Genomic DNA, 25,400 nt, shown 5'->3' on the forward strand with positions numbered 1-25,400 from the left:
TAAGTCATGGTAAACATTGAGATAAATGGGTTGAAAATTAAATATAAAAAAATCAAACCAATGACAATAGATAGAACTATCAGCCTTAGAACTGTTTCTTCTCTATTGAATTCCTTCCTGATATTTTGTTTTTCTTGGCTTTGGCTTTCCTTCTTGGCAATTGTCATGTTCTGTTCTGACACAGGTTGCTTTCTTCTGTTTCTTTCTCTCTGGCAGTTTCTTTCATACTGTATATATTTTTAATAACTTCTTTTAGTTTATTCCATAGTTTCTCTGGTTTTCTATCTAAGATTGAAATTGAATTTGATCTTCAAATTAATCAACCTCTTCTTTTACATCAGTAGTTGGAATGTAAACTTGGAAGATTGTCATATTAGAGGGTTGTCCACAAAGTCTAATTCATATTATTTAGTCATTGACTACCTTGTAGCCAAGTACTGTTCTTGTTATATTGTATTCCATTTGAACACAATTTTATTAAGAATTTTCAATAAGAATAGAATAGAATAGAATAGAATAGAATAGAATAGAATAGAATAGAATAGAATAGAATAGAATAGAATAGAAGCTGGAAGGGACCTTGGAGGTCTTCTAATCCAGCCCCCTGCTCAAGCAAGAGAACCTAAAGAAACATTGGACACGGAAAAGATAACTTGTACTCTAAGACCACAAAATAAATCTGAGGATAAGAAAAAAGATTTGACAAAATGGAGAGGGCTAAAGTGAGAATTAAGGAATTAGATGATGGGATGTATCAGAGAGAATATTTAAAAATTATACATGTTTGAATATGGTTGAAGAAATAGAAAGATTTTAGCTTAAGAGGGATGAACCCGCCAAGTAATATAGTATTCTTTCTTTTCTCTCTTTTTTTACTTTGTTTTTTGATATGAGAAATATAAAAATGTTTGGGATGGTCTATATAAAGGAAATGTTTTACATATTTAGATGTAATTGACTATAAGAAAATTCCAACGGATAATTAAAAAAAAGTTTTGAATAGAGTTAAAAGATTAGATGATTGGATTTATTAAATGGAACATTTAAAGATTAAACATATGTTTAATTATGGTAAAAAGAATAGAAAAATATTGGAAATAAATGTACATTAGTTTAAGAGGGCTATGTATTTTAAGTAGTATATTATTTTCTTATTCTTTTCTTCTCTCTTCTATTTTGTTTTTGGTCTTTTTTTTTTTTTACTTTTTAAGACATGAGAAATGTAAAAGTGATGGGATGGCCTGTATGAGGAAAATAGATTTAAATACTTAAATGTAATTAACTTTGAGAAAATTTTAACCAGTAAGAATGTTTTGAACATTGTAGGGAAAACACATTTAACTAAGAAGGCAAACAAGATGACCAGGTAGAAAAGAAGTATGATATTGATGTTATTATTATTTGTAGAAATTTTAGAAAAAAATATATATTTAACTGTTATCAAACTAATAACAATTGTATCAATTCAAGGTTGGCATAGAGAATATTATGGGAAGAAGACAAAATCAAGCAAAGCTATTATATGGACTTTAGAATATGGAAACTGACGGTTAGTGATTACTTTGGAAATATAAGCCCAGACAACACGGTGTTTATCAAATATTAAGGTGTTTATGTTAAAAATCAATACAATATATTTTTTTAAAAAAGCAGGAGAACCTATACTATTTCAGACAAGTGACTGTCCAGTCTCTTCTTAAAAACCTCCAGTGATGGAGCGCCCACAATTTCTGAAGACAAGCAGTTCCACTGGTGAATTGTCCTCACTGTTAGGACGTTTCTCCTTAATTCCAGATTGCTTCTCTCTTTGAATGGTTTCCAACCATTGTTTCTTGTCTTGCCCTCTGGTGCTTTGGACAATAGTTTGACACCTTCTTCTTTGTGGCAGCCCCTCAAATATTGGAATACTGCAATCATGTCACCCCTATTTTTTCTTTTCTTTAAGCTAGCCAAACCCAAGTCCTACAGCTATTCTTCATATGTTTTAGTCTTCAGGCCTTTGATCATTTTAGCTGCTCTTCTGTGAACTTTTTTCCAAGGTATCAACATTTTTTTGTACTATGGTGACCAAAATTGGTTGCAGTATTCCAGGTGTGGTCTTACTACAGTTTTATAAAGTGGTACTAATACTTTGCATGATCTATGCCTCTGTTTATACAACCCAGGATTGTATTAGCTTTTTTGGCTGCTGCTGCACACTGCTGGCTCATAGTCAAGTGATTGTCCACTGTGACGTCCCTTTCACAGTTGCTGTTTTTGAGCCAGGTCTCACCTAATCTGTACTTAAACCTTTGATGTTTCCTGCCTAAATGTAAAACTTTGCTTTTCTCCACAGTAAAACTTGTTTTGTTGGATAGGGCCCATTGTTCAAGTTTGTCTAGATCTTTTTGGATCCTGAGCTTGTCTTCTGGGGTTTTGGCTATTCCTGCCAGTTTGGTGTTATCTGCAAATTTTATGAGTTCCCCTTCTATTCCCTCATCTAAGTCATTAATGAAGATATTGAAGAGTCCTGGGCCTAAGACGGAGCCTTGTGCTTACTTCTCTCCATGTGGATGTAGTACCATTGAGGACTACTCACAGAGTATGGTTTGTCAGCCAGCTACAAATCCATCTAATGGTGTTGTTGTCTATCCCACTTTTTTCTAGCTTACTAAGCAACAGGTTGTGGTCTACTTTGTCAAATGCCCTACTGAAATCTAAGTATACTATGTCCACAGAATTTTGCTGGTCTACTAATTTAGTCACTTTATCAAAGAATGAAATAAGATTGATTTGGCATGATCTGTTTTTGACAAATCCATGCTGGTTACTGGTTATAACTTTGTTTGCTTCTAGTTGTTCACACATCTGTTTTTTGATTATCTTTTCCAAGATCTTCCCAGGTATTGATATTAGACTGATTTGTCTGTAGTTTTCTGCAGTGCTTTTTTTCTAAAAAAAAAAAAGAAAGGTATCGGAACTCACACATCATACAACCCACCTTGCCTACCCTACAAGTTTCCATCCAAAAAAGGTGCCGAAACTCCGTTCTGGATGTTCTATAAGTAAAATAGCCCTAGTTTTCTGGGTCTAATTTTCCTTTCTTGAAGTTGGGAACCACATCAGCCCTTTTCCAATCCTCAGGTACTTCCCAGGATTTTTGAAAGATGTGGTACAATGTTTCTAAGATAACATCTGCCAGCTCCTTCAGAACTCTGGGATGTAATATGTAGGGTCTCAGTGATTTATATTCATCAAGATTGGATAGATGTTCTCTTACCATTTTCTTGCTTATTTTAATTTTTGTTTCTAGTTTGTCTTTTGCAGTAGTTTTTTTTTGGTATGTTTGGCTATAATTTCTTTTTGTGTGAAGACTGATGCAAAGAATGAATTAAGCAGTTCTGCTTTCTCCCTATTACTTGTTATTTCCTTGCAATCTTCTTTCTTTAATGGACCTACAGTTCCCTTGACTTTTTTTGCTATTAACATGTTGAAAGAAACTTTTTTTTATTGATCTTGATTTCTGTTGCAAATCTTTGTTCTTTCTGAGGCTTTGCTTTCCTGACTTCATCTTTCCATGTTCTGGCTGTCTGCTGATAATCAGCCTTAGTTATGCGTCCCTCTTTCCATTTTTTGTACTTGTCCTTTTTTGTCTTTCAGTTTGTCAGTTTGTTGATTATCAAATTTTTGTAGTAAAATTTAATACAAACTATAAAGAGAAATAGAAGAGAACAGAAAAGAATAAAAAGGAGATGGCTTTAAAATTACTTACACATTGTTCACTTTGCATGATTCTGAAGACACTTTTAGGAGTTGAGATAAAGCAGTAGAGAAAGCAATTTTAAATGTTGCTACCAGACATTCCATACAACCACACTGACAGCTCTGCATGTTATATGAAATTTACCTCTATCTAAGAGTGATAATGGATAATTATTTTCTTTTGTTCCTCAGGTTTGTTTATACCCTTGAACCAGAAAAGAAAGGAAGGAGAAACATTATCACACTATGATCTAAAGTTTGACTTCTGCTTTGAAAGTTTTGAATGGAATCTGTGTTTAATCAAGCAAAATTGACTTAAGACTAGAAAATTATTTATTACTTCGGTTGGTAGGGAGACCATGGAAACCTTGCTTGATTTCCCTTCCTATATTATCCTGGAAAATCCAGCAGCTTTCTTCAAAAGCCACAAGTCAGAACATTTTCTTATTACTGCTGCTCCTCAGAGACCCAATTGCTGTAGTGGTTTAAGGCATCAGGCTAGTAACTGGGAGACTGTGACTTCTAGTCCTGCCTTAGGCATAAAGCCAGTTGGGTGACCTTAAACCATCATTCTCTCTTGGCCCTAGGAAGTAGGCAGTAGCAAACCAATTCTAAAATCCCTGCCAGGAAAAATGCAAAGACTCACCAAACAAACAAGGTTCAAACAAACAAACAAATAAACAAAAATCCCACTCAGTCAGTCACTTAAGCAGTGGTCATAATAACAGGGATAAATAATTAACAGGTTGTGAAATATATCTTCTAAAATTTCCTCTGTCTTAATTCTTCATGCTAGTGGCAACTGTTCACAAGGTTGAATTGCTCCTGGCTATTTCCATATTTCTGTACCAACATGGACCTTTGCTTTTTGTGTATGCAGAAACAGACCCGATCACTCTGCAAAATAATTCTAAGAACCTTGCACTATCACTTGATAGGCAATGCAAAACTAGCTTCTAAATGGGTGCTCTATTTGGGAGATGATGAAATCATTATGGGTAAGATTTGCAAATAAATAAAGCTGAAAGTCAGACTCTCTTTTCCTATAGGAAAAATAAGTCAGCAATCTATCGGAAGCTTTTCACAGAAGTGTTACTCATTTGATGAAATATACAGCAAGTCCTGGATAATGCATATATATGGATTCCAGTATCAATTGTACTCCATTTGAATAGAGTTCTATGGTATGTTTTGTTTTGTTGATTTCCCAGAGCATATTCTAAAATCTGAATTATAATTTCTGGAGAATACCATGAACTTATTTTATTTTTTCTAGGTTAAAATCTTCCTTTACACCAATTCAGCTTGTAACTTTTCACTCTGAGGATATGGAGACTGCTGTGATCTACAGTTGTAGAAATATATTTTGCCTGACTGGTCAAGCTATGAAATTTATTTCCCCACATCTATAAATGTGTGGAGTTAAGTTATAAGAAGATACTTCTGCAACTATTTATACCTGTAAAAATCTTTTGTAAAATTTTGTCTTGCTCCTAATCATTAGTCACTGGAATAGTAACATTTTACATCCATTTTATAGAGATAAGTTATTACACAGGGCATAGGAACAGGAGAATCAGGGCCAAAATGCAAAATAAAATGAAATTACTGAGAGCAGCATTTTTTCCTGATATATAGTAATTATCCAAAACAGGGGTTTTTTTTTCAGCTACAGTGTTTGGAAGTGATGAAATATAGGCTCATTAATCTTCCATTGTTCCTTAGAACATGTGCTTAGATTTTGCCAGTGTACACATGCATTAGACACGTGGCTCAAACTTCCACAGCTTTAGCTCATGGAAAATGATAATCACTAGCTGAAGAGAAAATAGGGGTATTAAGCTAAAAGCATGATGCCAGGCACAGGTTGAAAAACAATCTGCTGAGGCTGTCGAAAATTAGAGAAGATGCAGAGAAGTTGGACTTTTGTATCAAGATATTACAGGAAAGTTCATGCAGAACTCATAGAATGGCAGAAAGAAAGGCAGGCAAGTCCATTTTTATAATATGATAAAAAATATAACTCAGTGTCATTGATACACACAGACACATTTTGTAAAATACTCTTGTAATGAAGAAATATGTGAGAATTAGGATTTATGAGACACCTATTCCCAGTTCAATTAAACATTTCATAATAGCAAAGATTTCATAACTCCTTTGTGTTTCACTTTAATAATGTGAAGAACTTACACAAGAAGTTTGCTATTCTGAGCATCTGTCAGAAGTCATCAAAAGACCATCCTGTCCTTCAGTTATACTGTTTTTGTTTTGCATTGCCTCATTCTCAACTTTTCTTAATCCCTGAAATATGTTTACATTTTATATCTAATTTACAGAGTTCAGTCTACATGGGCTTTGTAGGTAAGATTTTGATCTTGCATACAATATTAACTCTAAAATATTGTGGGAATGCAGTAGCATTTCAAATATGATGGGCCTTAACGGCAAGTGGGATTATTTGGAGAAGGGATTAGAACACATAGCACACACATAATCGGGTGACCTCAATTATGTACTCATGGCTGTTATCTTGACGTTTTTAACATACCTTGTCCCTGAACAGTCACCTCTACAATAATGGGATATTTGGCTCTGATTCAAACTCCAAAATTCTAAATTTGACACTGCTGAAAAGCAGATTTATTAGAACTCATAATGCCTAATAGTGAGACAGTGTGTTTGTGTGTGTCTGTGTGTATATGTGTATGTTAATATATATATATATATATATATATATATATGTTTTCTGAGGTTTTCGCGGGTATTTGTATATAGGTCTTTGGTTGTTCGGGTTTTCTCCCGCGTAAAATTGGAAGTGTCTTGGCAACGTTTCGACGAAGTCACATTCGTCATCTTCAGGCTGGTGATTTTAGCTTCTTGCTTTGAGCAGCAATGTGTGGTGTTAGCTGTTTCTTCCTTTTAACTGCCAGTGAGGGTATGAACTGATTGGATGGGAGCTTGGCTGTGTTCTGATTGGGTGGAGGTGTGTTCTGAATGGTTGGGGCTTGGCTGTGCTCTGATTGGCTGGGGGAGTGTTCTGTTTGGTTGTGCTCAGGTTAGTCTGAGTTGCAGAGGGGTTTAAGATTTTGGGGTTAGGGAGTCGTTTGTCAATAAGGGCAGGTTTCCAAATGGCTGGTAGGCGGGAGGTATCATCTCGCTTGTTCATGCTGTTGGGCGTTTTTCTATCTCGATGGCTTCTCTGATTATTCTGTTATTAAAATGTTCATTTTGGCAATGGTTCTGGTATTTTTAAAGTCAATTTCGTGTCCTGTGGCTTTAAGGTGTTGGACCAGGGAAGATGTTGGTTCCTCTTTTTTGACTGAGTTCTTATGTTCTTCAATGCGTGCACTTATTCTTCTGTTGGTTTGTCCGATGTATGTGGTGGGACAAGTGGTGCATGGGATTTCGTATACTCCTTGATTTTCTAATTCAATTTTATCTTTGGGGTTTCTAAGGATGGTGGATATTTTTCTGTTTGTGCAGAATGCTGTTTTGATGTTGTGTTTATGGAGGATCTTACTGATTCTGTCTGTGGTGCCTTTTATGTATGGGAGGAGGGCTTTGCCGTTTTCTTGTTTTTGTCTTGGATTTTAGTGGGGGTTTCTTTTTGGATTAGGTTTGTAATCTTATTTCTATGGAATCCATTGGATGTTAGTACATTGGTGAGAGTGTGTAGTTCGTTTTAGGTGTTGTTCGTCAGCTAAGCGTTTTGTTCTGGAGATGAGTGTCTTGGCTACAGAGTTGATCTGTGCTGGGTGGTGGTGTGAGAGAGCGTGCAGATAGCGGTTTGTGTGTGTTTTCTTCTGGTAGATGGTGTGTCCTAGGGAGCCATTGGATTTCTTGTAGACTAAGACATCCAGGAAGGGAAGTTGGTTGTTAGCTTCTGTTTCCATGGTGAACTGTATTTTGGGGTGTAGGCTGTTGAGGTGTGTGAGGAAGTTGTCCAGTTTTTCTTTCCCATGTGGCCAGATTATGAAGGTGTCGTCTACATATCTGAGCCAGAGTTTGGGTTTGTGATCCGATTTTTCTAGAGCTTGGGTTTCAAAGTGTTCCATGTAGAGGTTGGCAATGACAGGTGAGAGGGGTGATCCCATGGGTGCTCCTTCTGTTTGTTTGTATTTTTGTCCGTTATAGATGAAGTATGTGTTGGATAGGCAGTGGTTGGTCAGATCTAAGATGTGTTTGGGGGGGTTATATTTGTTTTGAATAGCTGTCAAGGCTTCTTTGATAGGCACTTGGGTGAAGAGGGATATGACATCGAAGCTCACTAGTAGGTCGCTGGGCTGTAAGCTTTGTTTCTTTATGATCTCTATAAACTGGAATGAGTTTTTTACGTGTGAGGTGATGGATTCTGCATAGGGCTGTAGTTGTTTGGCGAGAAATTTGGCTAGGTTTTGTAGAGGTGAGCCTATGGAGCTGACTATAGGTCTGAGTGGGGTTCCTTCTTTGTGTATCTTGGGGAGACCATAGAGTTTAGGGCATCTGGATGATTTCTCTCTGGGAATGATTCTTTGCTGGATCTCTTCGCTAATGGGGGAGGCTTTTATCTTGGTTCTGGTGGTTTTTTCCAGGTAGGTGGTGGGATCTGTATTTAGGGGTTTGTATGTGGAGTCTTGGAGTAGGTTGGTTAATTTGGTTTGGTAGTCAGATGTGTTCATAACCACCGTGGCGTTGCCCTTGTCTGCTGGTAGGATTATTATGCTGGTGTCTTCTTTCAGGTTACGTAGTGCTGTCTGTTCCTCTTTGGGTAAGTTGCTTTTGGGTGGCTTGCTGGTGCAGAGGATGTTGGTGATTTTGAGTCTGATTTTGTTAGCGTCATCGGGGTTGATTTTGGTCAGGCTGGTTTCAACTCCACATATAATGGTTTCAGTGGGGATGTGTTTGGGAGCGACTGCAAAGTTGAATCCTTTGGAAAGGACATTGGTTTCGGCTTTGGTGAGGATCCTATCTGAGATGTTATGCACTGTTTGTTTCATGTGTGGCTGTGAGGGAGGAGGGGTTTGTTTCTGGCGTTCTTGTAGTCTTCGGAGTTTGTTGGTGTGTGTATCTGTCTTGAGGGTGGTCTGTGTTTCGGCTCTCCAGACGGCGAGTTGTTTGGATTTGTCCCAAAGTGCGGGTGGATCTTGTTGCTGAGTTTGAGGTGGAGTGTGAGGAGATCTTTGTTAATTCGGTCTAGGAGGAATCTTTTTGTGTGAAGTTCATTTCTGATTAGGGCCAATTCTGTTCTTTTCAGGATCCGTTTGGTGGCTGCAGAGTTGGAGTGGAATTTCAGTTGGAAACATGTGGGGATTAGATTTTGATCTCGGCAGTTACGTAGGAATGCGAGGTCACATAAAATGGAAGCTCTTTGGACTTCAAGTTTTTCATAGGTCCTGGTCAGATGGTGGATTTCCTCCCCGTAGAGGTTCGATATTTGTTTTCTGAGGTTTTCGCGGGTATTTGTATATAGGTCTTTGGTTGTTCGGGTTTTCTCCCGCGTAAAATTGGAAGTGTCTTGGCAACGTTTCGACGAAGTCACATTCGTCATCTTCAGGCTGGTGATTTTAGCTTCTTGCTTTGAGCAGCAATGTGTGGTTTTAGCTGTTTCTTCCTTTTAACTGCCAGTGAGGGTATGAACTGATTGGATGGGAGCTTGGCTGTGTTCTGATTGGGTGGAGGTGTGTTCTGAATGGTTAGGGGCTTGGCTGTGCTCTGATTGGCTGGGGGAGTGTTCTGTTTGGTTGTGCTCAGGTTAGTCTGAGTTGCAGAGGGGTTTAAGATTTTGGGGTTAGGGAGTCGTTTGTCAATAAGGGCAGGTTTCCAAATGGCTGGTAGGCGGGAGGTATCATCTCGCTTGTTCATGCTGTGTGGGCGTTTTTCTATCTCGATGGCTTCTCTGATTATTCTGTTATTAAAATGTTCATTTTGGCAATGGTTCTGTATTTTTAAAGTCAATTTCGTGTCCTGTGGCTTTAAGGTGTTGGACCAGGGAAGATGTTGGTTCCTCTTTTTTGACTGAGTTCTTATGTTCTTCAATGCGTGCACTTATTCTTCTGTTGGTTTGTCCGATGTATGTGGTGGGACAAGTGGTGCATGGGATTTCGTATACTCCTTGATTTTCTAATTCAATTTTATCTTTGGGGTTTCTAAGGATGGTGGATATTTTTCTGTTTGTGCAGAATGCTGTTTTGATGTTGTGTTTATGGAGGATCTTACTGATTCTGTCTGTGGTGCCTTTTATGTATGGGAGGAGGGCTTTGCCGTTTTCTTGTTCTTTGTCTTGGATTTTAGTGGGGGTTTCTTTTTGGATTAGGTTTGTAATCTTATTTCTATGGAATCCATTGGATGTTAGTACATTGGTGAGAGTGTGTAGTTCGGGTTTTAGGTGTTGTTCGTCAGCTAAGCGTTTTGTTCTGGAGATGAGTGTCTTGGCTACAGAGTTGATCTGTGCTGGGTGGTGGTGTGAGAGAGCGTGCAGATAGCGGTTTGTGTGTGTTTTCTTCTGGTAGATGGTGTGTCCTAGGGAGCCATTGGATTTCTTGTAGACTAAGACATCCAGGAAGGGAAGTTGGTTGTTAGCTTCTGTTTCCATGGTGAACTGTATTTTGGGGTGTAGGCTGTTGAGGTGTGTGAGGAAGTTGTCCAGTTTTTCTTTCCCATGTGGCCAGATTATGAAGGTGTCGTCTACATATCTGAGCCAGAGTTTGGGTTTGTGATCCGATTTTTCTAGAGCTTGGGTTTCAAAGTGTTCCATGTAGAGGTTGGCAATGACAGGTGAGAGGGGTGATCCCATGGGTGCTCCTTCTGTTTGTTTGTATTTTTGTCCATTATAGATGAAGTATGTGTTGGATAGGCAGTGGTTGGTCAGATCTAAGATGTGTTTGGGGGGGGTTATATTTGTTTTGAATAGCTGTCAAGGCTTCTTTGATAGGCACTTGGGTGAAGAGGGATATGACATCGAAGCTCACTAGTAGGTCGCTGGGCTGTAAGTTTTGTTTCTTTATGATCTCTATAAACTGGAATGAGTTTTTTACGTGTGAGGTGATGGATTCTGCATAGGGCTGTAGTTGTTTGGCGAGAAATTTGGCTAGGTTTTGTAGAGGTGAGCCTATGGAGCTGACTATAGGTCTGAGTGGGGTTCCTTCTTTGTGTATCTTGGGGAGACCATAGAGTTTAGGGCATCTGGATGATTTCTCTCTGGGAATGATTCTTTGCTGGATCTCTTCGCTAATGGGGGAGGCTTTTATCTTGGTTCTGGTGGTTTTTTCCAGGTAGGTGGTGGGATCTGTATTTAGGGGTTTGTATGTGGAGTCTTGGAGTAGGTTGGTTAATTTGGTTTGGTAGTCAGATGTGTTCATAACCACCGTGGCGTTGCCCTTGTCTGCTGGTAGGATTATTATGCTGGTGTCTTCTTTCAGGTTACGTAGTGCTGTCTGTTCCTCTTTGGGTAAGTTGCTTTTGGGTGGCTTGCTGGTGCAGAGGATGTTGGTGATTTTGAGTCTGATTTTGTTAGCGTCATCGGGGTTGATTTTGGTCAGGCTGGTTTCAACTCCACATATAATCAGTTCATACCCTCACTGGCAGTTAAAAGGAAGAAACAGCTAAAACCACACATTGCTGCTCAAAGCAAGAAGCTAAAATCACCAGCCTGAAGATGACGAATGTGACTTCGTCGAAACGTTGCCAAGACACTTCCAATTTTACGCGGGAGAAAACCCGAACAACCAAAGACCTATATACAAATACCCGCGAAAACCTCAGAAAACAAATATCAACCTCTACGGGGAGGAAATCCACCATCTGACCAGGACCTATGAAAAACTTGAAGTCCAAAGAGCTTCCATTTTATGTGACCTCGCATTCCTACGTAACTGCCGAGATCAAAATCTAATCCCCACATGTTTCCAACTGAAATTCCACTCCAACTCTGCAGCCACCAAACGGATCCTGAAAAGAACAGAATTGGCCCTAATCAGAAATGAACTTCACACAAAAAGATTCCTCCTAGACCGAATTAACAAAGATCTCCTCACACTCCACCTCAAACTCAGCAACAAGATCCACCCCGCACTTTGGGACAAATCCAAACAACTCGCCGTCTGGAGAGCCGAAACACAGACCACCCTCAAGACAGATACACACACCAACAAACTCCGAAGACTACAAGAACGCCAGAAACAAACCCCTCCTCCCTCACAGCCACACATGAAACAAACAGTGCATAACATCTCAGATAGGATCCTCACCAAAGCCGAAACCAAGGTCCTTTCCAAAGGATTCAACTTTGCAGTCGCTCCCAAACACATCCCCACTGAAACCATTATATGTGAAGTTGAAACCAGCCTGACCAAAATCAACCCCGATGACGCTAACAAAATCAGACTCAAAATCACCAACATCCTCTGCACCAGCAAGCCACCCAAAAGCAACTTACCCAAAGAGGAACAGACAGCACTACGTAACCTGAAAGAAGACACCAGCATAATAATCCTACCAGCAGACAAGGGCAACGCCACGGTGGTTATGAACACATCTGACTACCAAACCAAATTAACCAACCTACTCCAAGACTCCACATACAAACCCCTAAATACAGATCCCACCACCTACCTGAAAAAACCACCAGAACCAAGATAAAAGCCTCCCCCATTAGCGAAGAGATCCAGCAAAGAATCATTCCCAGAGAGAAATCATCCAGATGCCCTAAACTCTATGGTCTCCCCAAGATACACAAAGAAGGAACCCCACTCAGACCTATAGTCAGCTCCATAGGCTCACCTCTACAAAACCTAGCCAAATTTCTCGCCAAACAACTACAGCCCTATGCAGAATCCATCACCTCACACGTAAAAAACTCATTCCAGTTTATAGAGATCATAAAGAAACAAAGCTTACAGCCCAGCGACCTACTAGTGAGCTTCGATGTCATATCCCTCTTCACCCAAGTGCCTATCAAAGAAGCCTTGACAGCTATTCAAAACAAATATAACCCCCCCAAACACATCTTAGATCTGACCAACCACTGCCTATCCAACACATACTTCATCTATAACGGACAAAAATACAAACAAACAGAAGGAGCACCCATGGGATCACCCCTCTCACCTGTCATTGCCAACCTCTACATGGAACACTTTGAAACCCAAGCTCTAGAAAAATCTGATCACAAACCCAAACTCTGGCTCAGATACGTAGACGACACCTTCATAATCTGGCCACATGGGAAAGAAAAACTGGACAACTTCCTCACACACCTCAACAGCCTACACCCCAAAATACAGTTCACCATGGAAACAGAAGCTAACAACCAACTTCCCTTCCTGGATGTCTTAGTCTACAAGAAATCCAATGGCTCCCTAGGACACACCATCTACCAGAAGAAAACACACACAAACCGCTATCTGCACGCTCTCTCACACCACCACCCAGCACAGATCAACTCTGTAGCCAAGACACTCATCTCCAGAACAAAACGCTTAGCTGACGAACAACACCTAAAAACCCGAACTACACACTCTCACCAATGTACTAACATCCAATGGATTCCAAAGAAATAAGATTACAAACCTAATCCAAAAAGAAACCCCCACTAAAATCCAAGACAGAAGAACAAGAAAAAGGCAAAGCCCTCCTCCCATACATAAAAGGCACCACAGACAGAATCAGTAAGATCCTCCATAAACACAACATCAAAACAGCATTCTGCACAAACAGAAAAATATCCACCATCCTTAGAAACCCCAAAGATAAAATTGAATTAGAAAATCAAGGAGTATACGAAATCCCATGCACCACTTGTCCCACCACATACATCGGACAAACCAACAGAAGAATAAGTGCACGCATTGAAGAACATAAGAACTCAGTCAAAAAAGAGGAACCAACATCTTCCTGGTCCAACACCTTAAAGCCACAGGACATGAAATTGACTTTAAAAATACCAGAACCATTGCCAAAAGTGAACATTTTAATAACAGAATAATCAGAGAAGCCATCGAGATAGAAAAACGCCCACACAGAATGAACAAGCGAGATGATACCTCCCGCCTACCAGCCATTTGTAAACCTGCCCTTATTGAAAAACGACTCCCTAACCCCAAAATCTTAAACCCCTCTGCAACTCAGACTAACCTGAGCACAACCAAACAGAACACTCCCCCAGCCAATCAGAGCACAGCCAAGCCCCTAACCATTCAGAACACACCTCCACCCAATCAGAACACAGCCAAGCTCCCATCCAATCAGTTCATACCCTCACTGGAAGTTAAAAGGAAGAAACAGCTAAAACCACACATTGCTGCTCAAAGCAAGAAGCTAAAATCACCAGCCTGAAGATGACGAATGTGACTTCGTCAAAACGTTGCCAAGACACTTCCAATTTTACGCGGGAGAAAACCCGAACAACCAAAGACCTATATACAAATACCCGCGAAAACCTCAGAAAACAAATATCGAACCTCTACGGGGAGGAAATCCCCCATCTGACCAGGACCTATGAAAAACTTGAAGTCCAAAGAGCTTCCATTTTATGTGACCTCGCATTCCTACGTAACTGCCGAGATCAAAATCTAATCCCCACATGTTGCCAACTGAAATTCCACTCCAACTCTGCAGCCACCAACCACATCCAATTATTCTAACAAACAACCAATTCTAAAACAATTACCCTAAGGACCTGAAAAGAACAGAAGTTGGCCCTAATCAGAAATGAACTCAACAAAAAGATTCCTCCTAGACCGAATTAACAAAGATCTCCTCACACTCCACCTCAAACTCAGCAACAAGATCCACCCCGCACTTTGGGACAAATCCAAACAACTCGCCGTCTGGAGAGCCGAAACACAGACCACCCTCAAGACAGATAAACACACCAACAAACTCCGAAGACTACAAGAACGCCAGAAACAAACCCCTCCTCCCTCACAGCCACACATGAAACAAACAGTGCATAACATCTCAGATAGGATCCTCACCAAAGCCGAAACCAATGTCCTTTCCAAAGGATTCAACTTTGCAGTCGCTCCCAAACACATCCCCACTGAAACCATTCTATGTGGAGTTGAAACCAGCCTGACCAAAATCAACCCCGATGACGCTAACAAAATCAGACTCAAAATCACCAACATCCTCTGCACCAGCAAGCCCCCCAAAAGCAACTTACCCAAAGAGGAACAGACAGCACTACGTAACCTGAAAGAAGACACCAGCATAATAATCCTACCAGCAGACAAGGGCAACGCCACGGTGGTTATGAACACATCTGACTACCAAACCAAATTAACCAACCTACTCCAAGACTCCACATACAAACCCCTAAATACAGATCCCACCACCTACCTGGAAAAAACCACCAGAACCAAGATAAAAGCCTCCCCATTAGCGAAGAGATCCAGCAAAGAATCATTCCCAGAGAGAAATCATCCAGATGCCCTAAACTCTATGGTCTCCCCAAGATACACAAAGAAGGACCCCACTCAGACCTATAGTCAGCTCCATAGGCTCACCTCTACAAAACCTAGCCAAATTTCTCGCCAAACAACTACAGCCCTATGCAGAATCCATCACCTCACACGTAAAAAACTCATTCCAGTTTATAGAGATCATAAAGAAACAAAACTTACAGCCCAGCGACCTACTAGTGAGCTTCGATGTCATATCCCTCTTCACCCAAGTGCCTATCAAAGAAGCCTTGACAGCTATTCAAAACAAATATAACCCCCCCAAACACATCTTAGATCTGACCAACCACTGCCTATCCAACACATACTTCATCTATAACGGACAAAAATACAAACAAACAGAAGGAGCACCCATGGGATCACCCCTCTCACCTGTCATTGCCAACCTCTACATGGAACACTTTGAAACCCAAGCTCTAGAAAAATCGGATCACAAACCCAAACTCTGGCTCAGATACGTAGACGACACCTTCATAATCTGGCCACATGGGAAAGAAAAACTGGACAACTTCCTCACACACCTCAACAGCCTACACCCCAAAATACAGTTCACCATGGAAACAGAAGCTAACAACCAACTTCCCTTCCTGGATGTCTTAGTCTACAAGAAATCCAATGGCTCCCTAGGACACACCATCTACCAGAAGAAAACACACACAAACCGCTATCTGCACGCTCTCTCACACCACCACCCAGCACAGATCAACTCTGTAGCCAAGACACTCATCTCCAGAACAAAACGCTTAGCTGACGAACAACACCTAAAACCCGAACTACACACTCTCACCAATGTACTAACATCCAATGGATTCCATAGAAATAAGATTACAAACCTAATCCAAAAAGAAACCCCCACTAAAATCCAAGACAAAGAACAAGAAAACGGCAAAGCCCTCCTCCCATACATAAAAGGCACCACAGACAGAATCAGTAAGATCCTCCATAAACACAACATCAAAACAGCATTCTGCACAAACAGAAAAATATCCACCATCCTTAGAAACCCCAAAGATAAAATTGAATTAGAAAATCAAGGAGTATACGAAATCCCATGCACCACTTGTCCCACCACATACATCGGACAAACCAACAGAAGAATAAGTGCACGCATTGAAGAACATAAGAACTCAGTCAAAAAAGAGGAACCAACATCTTCCCTGGTCCAACACCTTAAAGCCACAGGACATGAAATTGACTTTAAAAATACCAGAACCATTGCCAAAAGTGAACATTTTAATAACAGAATAATCAGAGAAGCCATCGAGATAGAAAAACGCCCACACAGCATGAACAAGCGAGATGATACCTCCCGCCTACCAGCCATTTGGAAACCTGCCCTTATTGACAACGACTCCCTAACCCCAAAATCTTAAACCCCTCTGCAACTCAGACTAAACCTGAGCACAACCAAACAGAACACTCCCCCAGCCAATCAGAGCACAGCCAAGCCCCTTACCATTCAGAACACACCTCCACCCAATCAGAACACAGCCAAGCTCCCATCCAATCAGTTCATACCCTCACTGGCAGTTAAAAGGAAGAAACAGCTAAAACCACACATTGCTGCTCAAAGCAAGAAGCTAAAATCACCAGCCTGAAGATGACGAATGTGACTTCGTCGAAACGTTGCCAAGACACTTCCAATTTTACGCGGGAGAAAACCCGAACAACCAAAGACCTATATATATATATATATATATATATATATATATATATATATATATATATATATATATATATATATATATATATATATATATTAACCAAATAAAAGAAAAAACGAACACTAGGATATAATAAACCAGACTGTTTAATATAAACAAGCCTGTGGTTAAGAAGAGTCACTAAGCTTTCATCTGGCCAAAAACTACCGGTCGCGGGTGGTTATTCGGGTTTTCTCCCACATAAAATTGGAAGTGTCTTGGTGATGTTTTGACGAAGTCTCATTCGTCATCTTCAGGCTGGTGCTTTCGACTTCGTGCTTCTAGGAGCAATGTGTGATCGTGGCTGTTTCTTCCTTTTAACTGCCAGTGGGGGTATGAACTGATTGCATGAGAGCTTGGCTGTGTTCTGATTGAATGGAGGTGTGTTCTGATTGGTTGGAGCTTGGCTGTGCTCTGATTGTATGGGGGGTTGGCTGTGCTCTGATTGGTTGGGGGAGTGTTCTGTTTGGGTGGGGTCTTTGTTGTGCTCAGGTTAATCTGAGTTGCACGGGGATGTGAGATGGTGAACATTGCCATTGCTTGGCTTTGTGTCCGTGGCCATGCCCCATCTTCATGGTGGGTGTCAGTTTGCTTCATGTATGGATTGGAGGGGTTTAAAGTGGCTAATGATGCAGCTGTGGTCTGGCTTCTGGTTTGTGGTCGTGTCTCATCATCGGTGTGGCTACGGAGTTGATCTGTGCTGGGTGATGGTGTGAGAGAGCGTGCAGATAGTGGTTGTGTGTGTTTTCTTCTGGTAGATGGTGTGTCCCAGGGAGCCATTGGATTTATTGTAGACTAAGACATCCAGGAAGGGAAGCTGGTTGTTAGCTTCTGTTTCCATGGTGAACTGTATTTTGGGGTGTAGGCTGTTGAGGTGTGTGAGGAAGTTGTCCAGTTTTTCTTTCTCATGTGGCCAGATTATGAAGGTGTCGTCTATGTATCTGAGCCAGAGTTTGGGTTGTGATCAGATTTTTCTAGAGCTTCGGTTTCAAAGTGTTCCATGTAGAGGTTTGCAATGACAGGTGAGAGGGGTGATCCCATGGGTGCTCCTTATATATTTATATTTATTAAAATTTATAGACCACCCCACTCCTGCAGGACTTCGGGCGGCTAACAATAAAAACACAACATAACTTAACAAACCAAACAATACAATAACATTCATCCAGGGGTCAAATTTTATAAACCCCAGGCCTGCCGGAAAAGCCAGGTCTTAAGCAGCTTGCGGAAAACCAACAGGGTGGGAGCAGTACTAATCTCCGGGGGGAGCTGGTTCCAAGACATGGGCGCCATCACAGAGAAAGCCCTCCCCTGCGGCCCCGCCAAATGGCACTGTTTGGCCGATGGGACCTGAAGGAGGCCCAGCCTGTGGGATCTAACCGGATGAAGGGAACTATGAGGTAGTAGGCGGTCTCACAAATAGCCTGGCCCTGAGCCATATAGAGCTTTAAAGGTAATAACCAACACCTTGAATTGGACCCGGAGACCAATAGGCAACCAGTGAAGCTCACGGAGGATAGGTGTAACATGGGTGTACCGAGGAGCACCCACTATCACTCGCGCGGCTGCATTCTGGACCAACTGTAGTCTCTGAATACTTTTCAAGGGTAGCCCCATGTAGAGCACGTTGCAGTAGTCCAGACATGATGTGACAAGGGCATGAGTGACTGTAAGGAGAGCCTCCCGGTCCAGGTAGGGTTGCAACTGGTGCAACAGACGAACTTGTGCAAAGGTCCTCCCAGCCACAGCCATCAAATCATGTTCCAATTTCAGCTGTGGATCAAGGAGGACACCCAACTTGTGAACGCGCTCCGAAGAGGGTATATTTTCCCCTGCTAGAGTCAACACTGGACAGTTAATATGATCCTTGGGAGGCAACATCCAAAACCACTTGGTCTTGTCAGGATTGAGCCTGAGTCTATTAACCCCCATCCAGACCCTCCTTCTCTTTGTTTGTATTTTTGTCCATTATAGATGAAGTATGTGTTGGATAGGCAGTGATTGGTCAGATCTAGGATGTGTTTGGGGGGGTTATATTTGTTTTGGATAGCTGTCAAGCCTTCTTTGATTGGCACTTGGGTGAAGAGGGATATGACATTGAAGCTCACGAATAGGTCGCTGGGCTGTAAGTTTTGTTTCTTTATGATCTCTAAGAAATGGAATGAGTTTTTTACGTGTGAGGTGATGGATTCTGCATAGGGCTGTAGTTGCTTGGCGAGAAATTTGGCTAGGTTTTGTAGAGGTGAGCCTATGGAGCTGACTATGGGTCTAAGTGGGGTTCCTTCTTTGTGTATCTTGGGGAGACCATAGAGCTTAGGGCATCTGGATGATTTCTCTCTGGGAATGATTCTTTGCTGGATCTCTTTGCTAATGGGGGAGGCTTTTATTTTGGATCTGGTGTTTTTTTCCAGGTAGGTGGTGGGATCTGTATTTAGGGGTTTGTATGTAGAGTCTTGGAGTAGGTTGGTTAATTTGGTTTGGTAGTCAGATGTGTTCATAACCACCGTGGCATTGCCCTTGTCTGCTGGTAAGATTATTATGCTGGTGCCTTCTTTTAGGTTAAGTAGTGCTGTCTGTTCCTCTTTGGGTAAGTTGCTTTTGGGTGGCTTGCTGGTGCAGAGGATGTTGGTGATTTTGAGTCTGATTCTGTTCGCATCGTCGAGGTTGATTTTGGTCAGGCTGGTTTCAACTCCGCATATAATGGTTTCAGCGGGGATGTGTTTGGGAGTGACTGCAAAGTTAAATCCTTTGGAAAGGACATTGGTTTCGGCTTTGGTGAGGATCCTATCTGAGATGTTATGCACTGTTTGTTTCATGTGTGGCTGTGAGGGAGGAGGGGTTTGTTTCTGGCGTTCTTGTAGTCTTCGGAGTTTGTTGGTGTGTGTGTCTGTCTTGAGGGTGGTCTGTGTTTTGGCTCTCCAGACGGCGAGTTGTTTGGATTTGTCCCAAAGTGCGGGGTGGATCTTGTTGTTGAGTTTGAGGTGAAGTGTGAGGAGATCTTTGTTGATTCGGTCTAGGAGGAATCTTTTTGTGTGAAGTTCATTTCTGATTAGGGCCAATTCTGTTCTTTTCAGGATGCGTTTGGTGGCTGCAAAGTTGGAGTGGAATTTCAATTGGAAACCTGTGGGGATTAAATTTTGATCTCAGCAGTTGCGTAGGAATGCAAGGTCACATAAAATGGAAGCTCTTTGGACTTCGAGTTTTTCATAGGTCCTGGTCAGATGGTGGATATCCTCCCCGTAGAGGTGCAATATTTGTTTTCTGAGGTTTTCGCGAGTGTTTGTATGTAGGACAACTTCCTGGACAACTTACTGGACAACTTCCTCACACACCTCAACAGCCTACACCCCAAAATACAGTTCACCATGGAAACAGAAGCTAACAACCAATTTCTCTTCCTGGATGTCTTAGTCTACAAGAAATCCAATGACTCCCTGGCACACACCATCTACCAGAAGAAAACACACACAAACCGCTATCTGCACGCTCTCTCATACCACCACCCAGCACAGATCAACTCCGTAGCCAAGACACTCATCTCTAGAACAAAACGCTAGCTGATGAGCAACACCTAAAAACCGAACTACACACTCTCACTAATGTACTTACATCCAATGGATTCCAAAGAAATAAGATTACCAAACTAATCCAAAAAGAAACCCCCACTAAAATCCAAGACAGAGAACAAGAAAATGGCAAAGCCCTCCTCACTTACATAAAAGGCACCACAGACAGAATCAGCAAGATCCTCCACAAACACAACATTAAGACAGCATTCTGCACAAACAGAAAAATATCCACCATCCTAAGAAACCCCAAAGATAAAATAGAGTTAGAAAATCAAGGAGTATACGAAATCCCATGCATCGCTTGTCCCACCACATACATCGGACAAACCAACAGAAGAATAAGTGCACACATTGAAGAACATAAGAACTCAGTCAAAAAAGAGGAACCAACTTCTTCCCTGGTCCAACACCTTAAAATCACAGGACATGAAATTGACTTTAAAAAGACCAGAACTATTGCCAAAACTGAACACTTTAATAACAGAATAATCAGAGAAGCCATCGAGATAGAAAAATGCCCACACAGCATGAACAAATGAGATGATACCTCTGGCTACCAGCCATTTGGAAACCCACCCTTATTGACAAACGAGTCCCTAGCACAAAGAATGACACCAGACCCACACTCACGAAAGCCACACAGGATGTCATCACCACATGTCCACGTAAAAACCAAACCCAAACCCACACCGATGATGAGGCATGACCACAAACCAGAAACCAGACCACAGCTGCATCATTAGCCACTTTAAACCCCTCCAATCCATACATGAAGCAAACTGACACCCACCATGAAGATGGGGCATGGCCACGGATGCGAAGCCAAGCAATGGCAATGCTCACCATCTCACATCCCCCTGCAACTCAGATTAACCTGAGCACAACAAAGCCCCCACCCAAACAGAACACTCCCCCAACCAATCAGTCAACCCCCCATCCAATCAGAGCACAGCCAAGCTCCCAACCAATCAGAACACACCTCCATCCAATCAGAACACAGCCAAGCTCTCATGCAATCAGTTCATACCCCCACTGGCAGTTAAAAGGAAGAAACAGCCACGATCACACATTGCTCCTAGAAGCACGAAGCCGAAAGCACCAGCCTGAAGATGATGAATGAGACTTCGTCGAAACGTCGCCAAGACACTTCCAATTTTACGTGGGAGAAAACCCGAATAACCAAAGACCTACATACAAACACTCGCAAAAACCTCAGAAAACAAACAAACATATATATATATATTGTGTATGTATATAAATTCATTGAATAATGAATTATGACTTTTGTTGGAGCTTCCAGAATTTGACTTGTATCTATTTGACTTTGGCTGAGTTTGACAGGATCTATTTGACTTTGGCAGAGTTTGAAAAAGCTAAGCAAGTTAGTTAGTCTCTGGATTTACATAAAGTTTCTAAATTGCAAGTGATTTTAATATCTAAGATAATTGATTACCCATTATAGTTATATCCAATATTTCCCTAATACTGAAGTGCCCAATATGTAGCCTGGGAATTGTATTTCTATAGCCTTAAAAGCATTTTTTTCCTCTGATGGAAGTACAAATATTTAAATATTTTACTTGTAATATATTAACTTTTTATTGTAATAAAATTAAATGTAGGCATCAAAAACACTGTGATCTAGTTTTTGGTTACAGCTATCAGTGGGAATATTGTCAGGCACTGATTTTGTCATTTCCCTCCTTTTGCTCCCATGGTGGATGTGTATAAAATGTTATAAGACTGCAGTAGACTTTATAAAGCCAACAGGCAATATGAAGGCAACATTTTTGTGGAGTACAATATTTGTGGAGTATAAATGTTATACTATATGAGAAACTTTGTTTTTTATATACATGTAAAGTCATCCTGAAGGTTTTCAGAATTCACAGTACATTTTATAATTTGAATTAAACATGCCTTTGAAAAGGACAGTGTGTCCTCAATACTTCATATTAAACATTCCTTTCTCATTCTGACATTTGATGTATTGTAAATCAGTATTGTTAGAAATAAGAAAGAGCTTCCCATTATGTACAGAGCTCTTTCTGTAATACTATCTCTCTCATGCACATTCCACCTTGCTGTCAGCATCTATCTTTGTACACTTTTTTTTCACTATGATTTTTACTCTTTTAAGAAATGTGTAAAATTCAAAGTTAATTTCTTCTAGGAGTCTCATGAAATGAGTATTATGTTTCTTAGAAGAAAGCATAAAGTCTTCAAATGTTTCTGATAGATAAACAATATCAATTCTTTTGTTACAAAACGCCAATTCATTCATTCTTCTATTAAAGCAACTCCCGTTCCCTTCCCTTGTCAAATTTATATTTGTTTTCATTTTTGAATGTAAACTGTATTGCAGAGTTGCAATCTGCAAATTAATCAAGAAGATTTTGGTAAATTTAACACATAACAGATTTTATACTATTTTATTACAAATTCTTAAAGTAATCAAGAGCACTAATTAGTGCACAGCTTTTTTGAATTTAAGTTTGTAGGGCTGTGCTCTTGGTTATGCTCTGAAAATTGGATGATAATGATGATTAAATTATTTGATTTGATTTATGCACCATTTGACTAGAAAACCAATCCTGGGAGTCTCATTTTATTACAAAAACAAGGTAATAATAAAATAAATAAAAAATATGGAATCTGGACAGTCAAATACATCCAACCTACTCCCTGTTTCAAGGCCTAGGAGAATATTCAATCCTTCAAGCCCTCCAGAAAGCCATCAGAGTGGAAGCCACTTGGATCTCAAGAAGGATCTCATTTTAGAGAGCTGGCGTCATAAGAAAAAAAGTGAGATTCCTGGGTCCCAACCAATGGCAGTATTTAATCAAAGGGACCCAGGGCACACTTATTCCTTGTACTGATTGTATAGAAACTGGATATGAAGGGACATGGGTGGGTTGTCCCTCAAATAACCCCCATGCCACATAAGGCTCTATAGATGTAATCTGTACCTTGAATCTTATCACAAAGCATACTGGCAACTAGTGCAGCTCATGAAATACATGAACATATTAAAACATGCCTAGCACTGCCTGTGCAGATGCATTCTAAAAGCAAACATAACACAATCTATTATCAGCGTTTTCTATGGGTCTTACTGATGTGTACAGGAAATCTATATAAATAAATGTAATTCAATATGTAATATATTAGTGTGGTAAAGTACTATATTTTTTCCCACTTCAGCCAAAGCAATTAAGCAATTAACAAAGGGCTAAATTGACCCTTCATCAATTCTACAAACTTTGGTTGCCCTTGTAACAGTGAAGTTCTCATGGCATATATTCTAAAATAATGACATGCTCCATTCAAACTAAATTTCTTAATAAAAAGGAACATCTCACAGTCTTGGAAAGATTATAAAATGATTGTTAAAGCTCTGTTCTATGTTTACTGATCCATAGTAAGAATCAGAAGATCATGAAATGAAGATTTGGGACAATAATGACTCTTTTCAAGAGAGTGTGGTAAGAGCCCCCCTCCCTTCTCCCTCACCTTCCCCAACCCCATAAATAGCCTGAAGAAAAGGAACTCACAGAGCGGGAGAGTGATCTCCACTTCTACCCTCAGAAACAGCCTCAAACAAACAGCCTGAGTGATACTAAGTTTCATGAACAGAAACAATGTTTCATTCATTCCATTCATAAAACCAGACCTCCCCCATTCAATAGGAAAGTGCAGCAGCAGCAATCTCCGAATGGGCAATATAATAGAAGCAAGCCGAAACTGATTAAATCAAACTGATAGGATTAGACCAAGGAAACCAACACTTAAGATTAGCATTTCCCCCACTCTGGGGACTGGTCACAACCTCGAGTAGGCAACAAAACAACATTAGTTAAATAATAAAAGATACACAAATCCTAGCCTCAAAATCATGAAACACCAAAAATATATACAAACTTATCAACTCACCAAACCAATTGGTCAGCTGTCCCACAACCGATTGCTGAAGTCACTTCTGATCATCAATGAAGAGAACATTCTTTCCAAACAGCTGGCTTCTCTCTTCATTTGGCGGCACCCTTGTTTCTCCTGTCTGGGGACTTGAGCCAATTCTTCCTACAAGAGGCAACCTGTCAGACCTGCCCCAGCCGGTCCCTCAGGAAAGTAAGACTCTTGAATCCATTGAGTTCAATCAAAATAACTTTTACTGAGAGAAACTGGATGCAGTAAAGTCAGGCGGAATCTGAAGATCCCACGCAAAGCATAAAGCAATTCTTTCAGTTTCCCAATCCCATCCCCCCTGACTAGTCCACCGACAGCCAATGTGATGCTGAGAAGTTGTTTTGAGAACATTGAAGTGCTAAGCAGATAATAGCTCACACTCAGGGACTGATAGTCTTGGAACCTGGTGAAAACTGGCTGGGAAGGAGACCATCCCATTTCTGAAAACTGTCCCCCTCCCCAATTCCCAAGAGAACAGCAGAAACAAAAAAATTCCAAGCATGCCATCCTCCCTCTCCCTCAGCACAATGGCAGAACACCAGAATACGAATGGTGGACCTGACACAACCTGTCATTGTTTGTTCAAAGCCTGAGATAGATTCAGAAAACACTATTTGAAAACACTGGGTTTATAAGGGGGACATTAACAAAGATTTCAGTCAGACTTTCTGTATATATCAATAGAACCCACATAAAGAGGCAAAAAAAAAAAAAAAATCCCCATGATAAAATTCTGAAAAATCTGAGTAATCAATACTTTTTCTCAGAACTGCAACATTTCCCATGTATTTAATAATTTCCTACTTCTGTCACATTACATTTGACTGTCTGAATGGCCCTGTATAATTCTCTAAATCTTTCTTGACATGGAAGCTAGTGATTTGGGATCCCAGTAGTCTAAAGAAAACATAGATTAATAATGCTCACCAAGGGCTCTGACTACCTTAGCTCAGGGAGATGAATATTTTTAACCTCATTGA

General features: G+C 40.5%; 1 long non-coding RNA gene across 1 annotated transcript in view; it reads right to left on the reverse strand.

Annotated features, from left to right (window-relative positions):
* LOC120317013 overlaps positions 1-24,491 on the reverse strand; it is a 129,978-nt gene extending 105,487 nt beyond the window's left edge. The window contains exon 1 of the long non-coding RNA XR_005559115.1: positions 24,388-24,491. This is a non-coding gene — a long non-coding RNA (uncharacterized LOC120317013). The remainder of the gene's footprint in view (positions 1-24,387) is intronic.
* Positions 24,492-25,400: the final 909 nt, after the last annotated feature.

This window comes from Crotalus tigris, unplaced genomic scaffold (genome assembly GCF_016545835.1).
Source record: "Crotalus tigris isolate CLP2741 ecotype Arizona unplaced genomic scaffold, ASM1654583v1 scf7180000017589.2436309, whole genome shotgun sequence".
Taxonomy (NCBI): domain Eukaryota; kingdom Metazoa; phylum Chordata; class Lepidosauria; order Squamata; family Viperidae; genus Crotalus; species Crotalus tigris.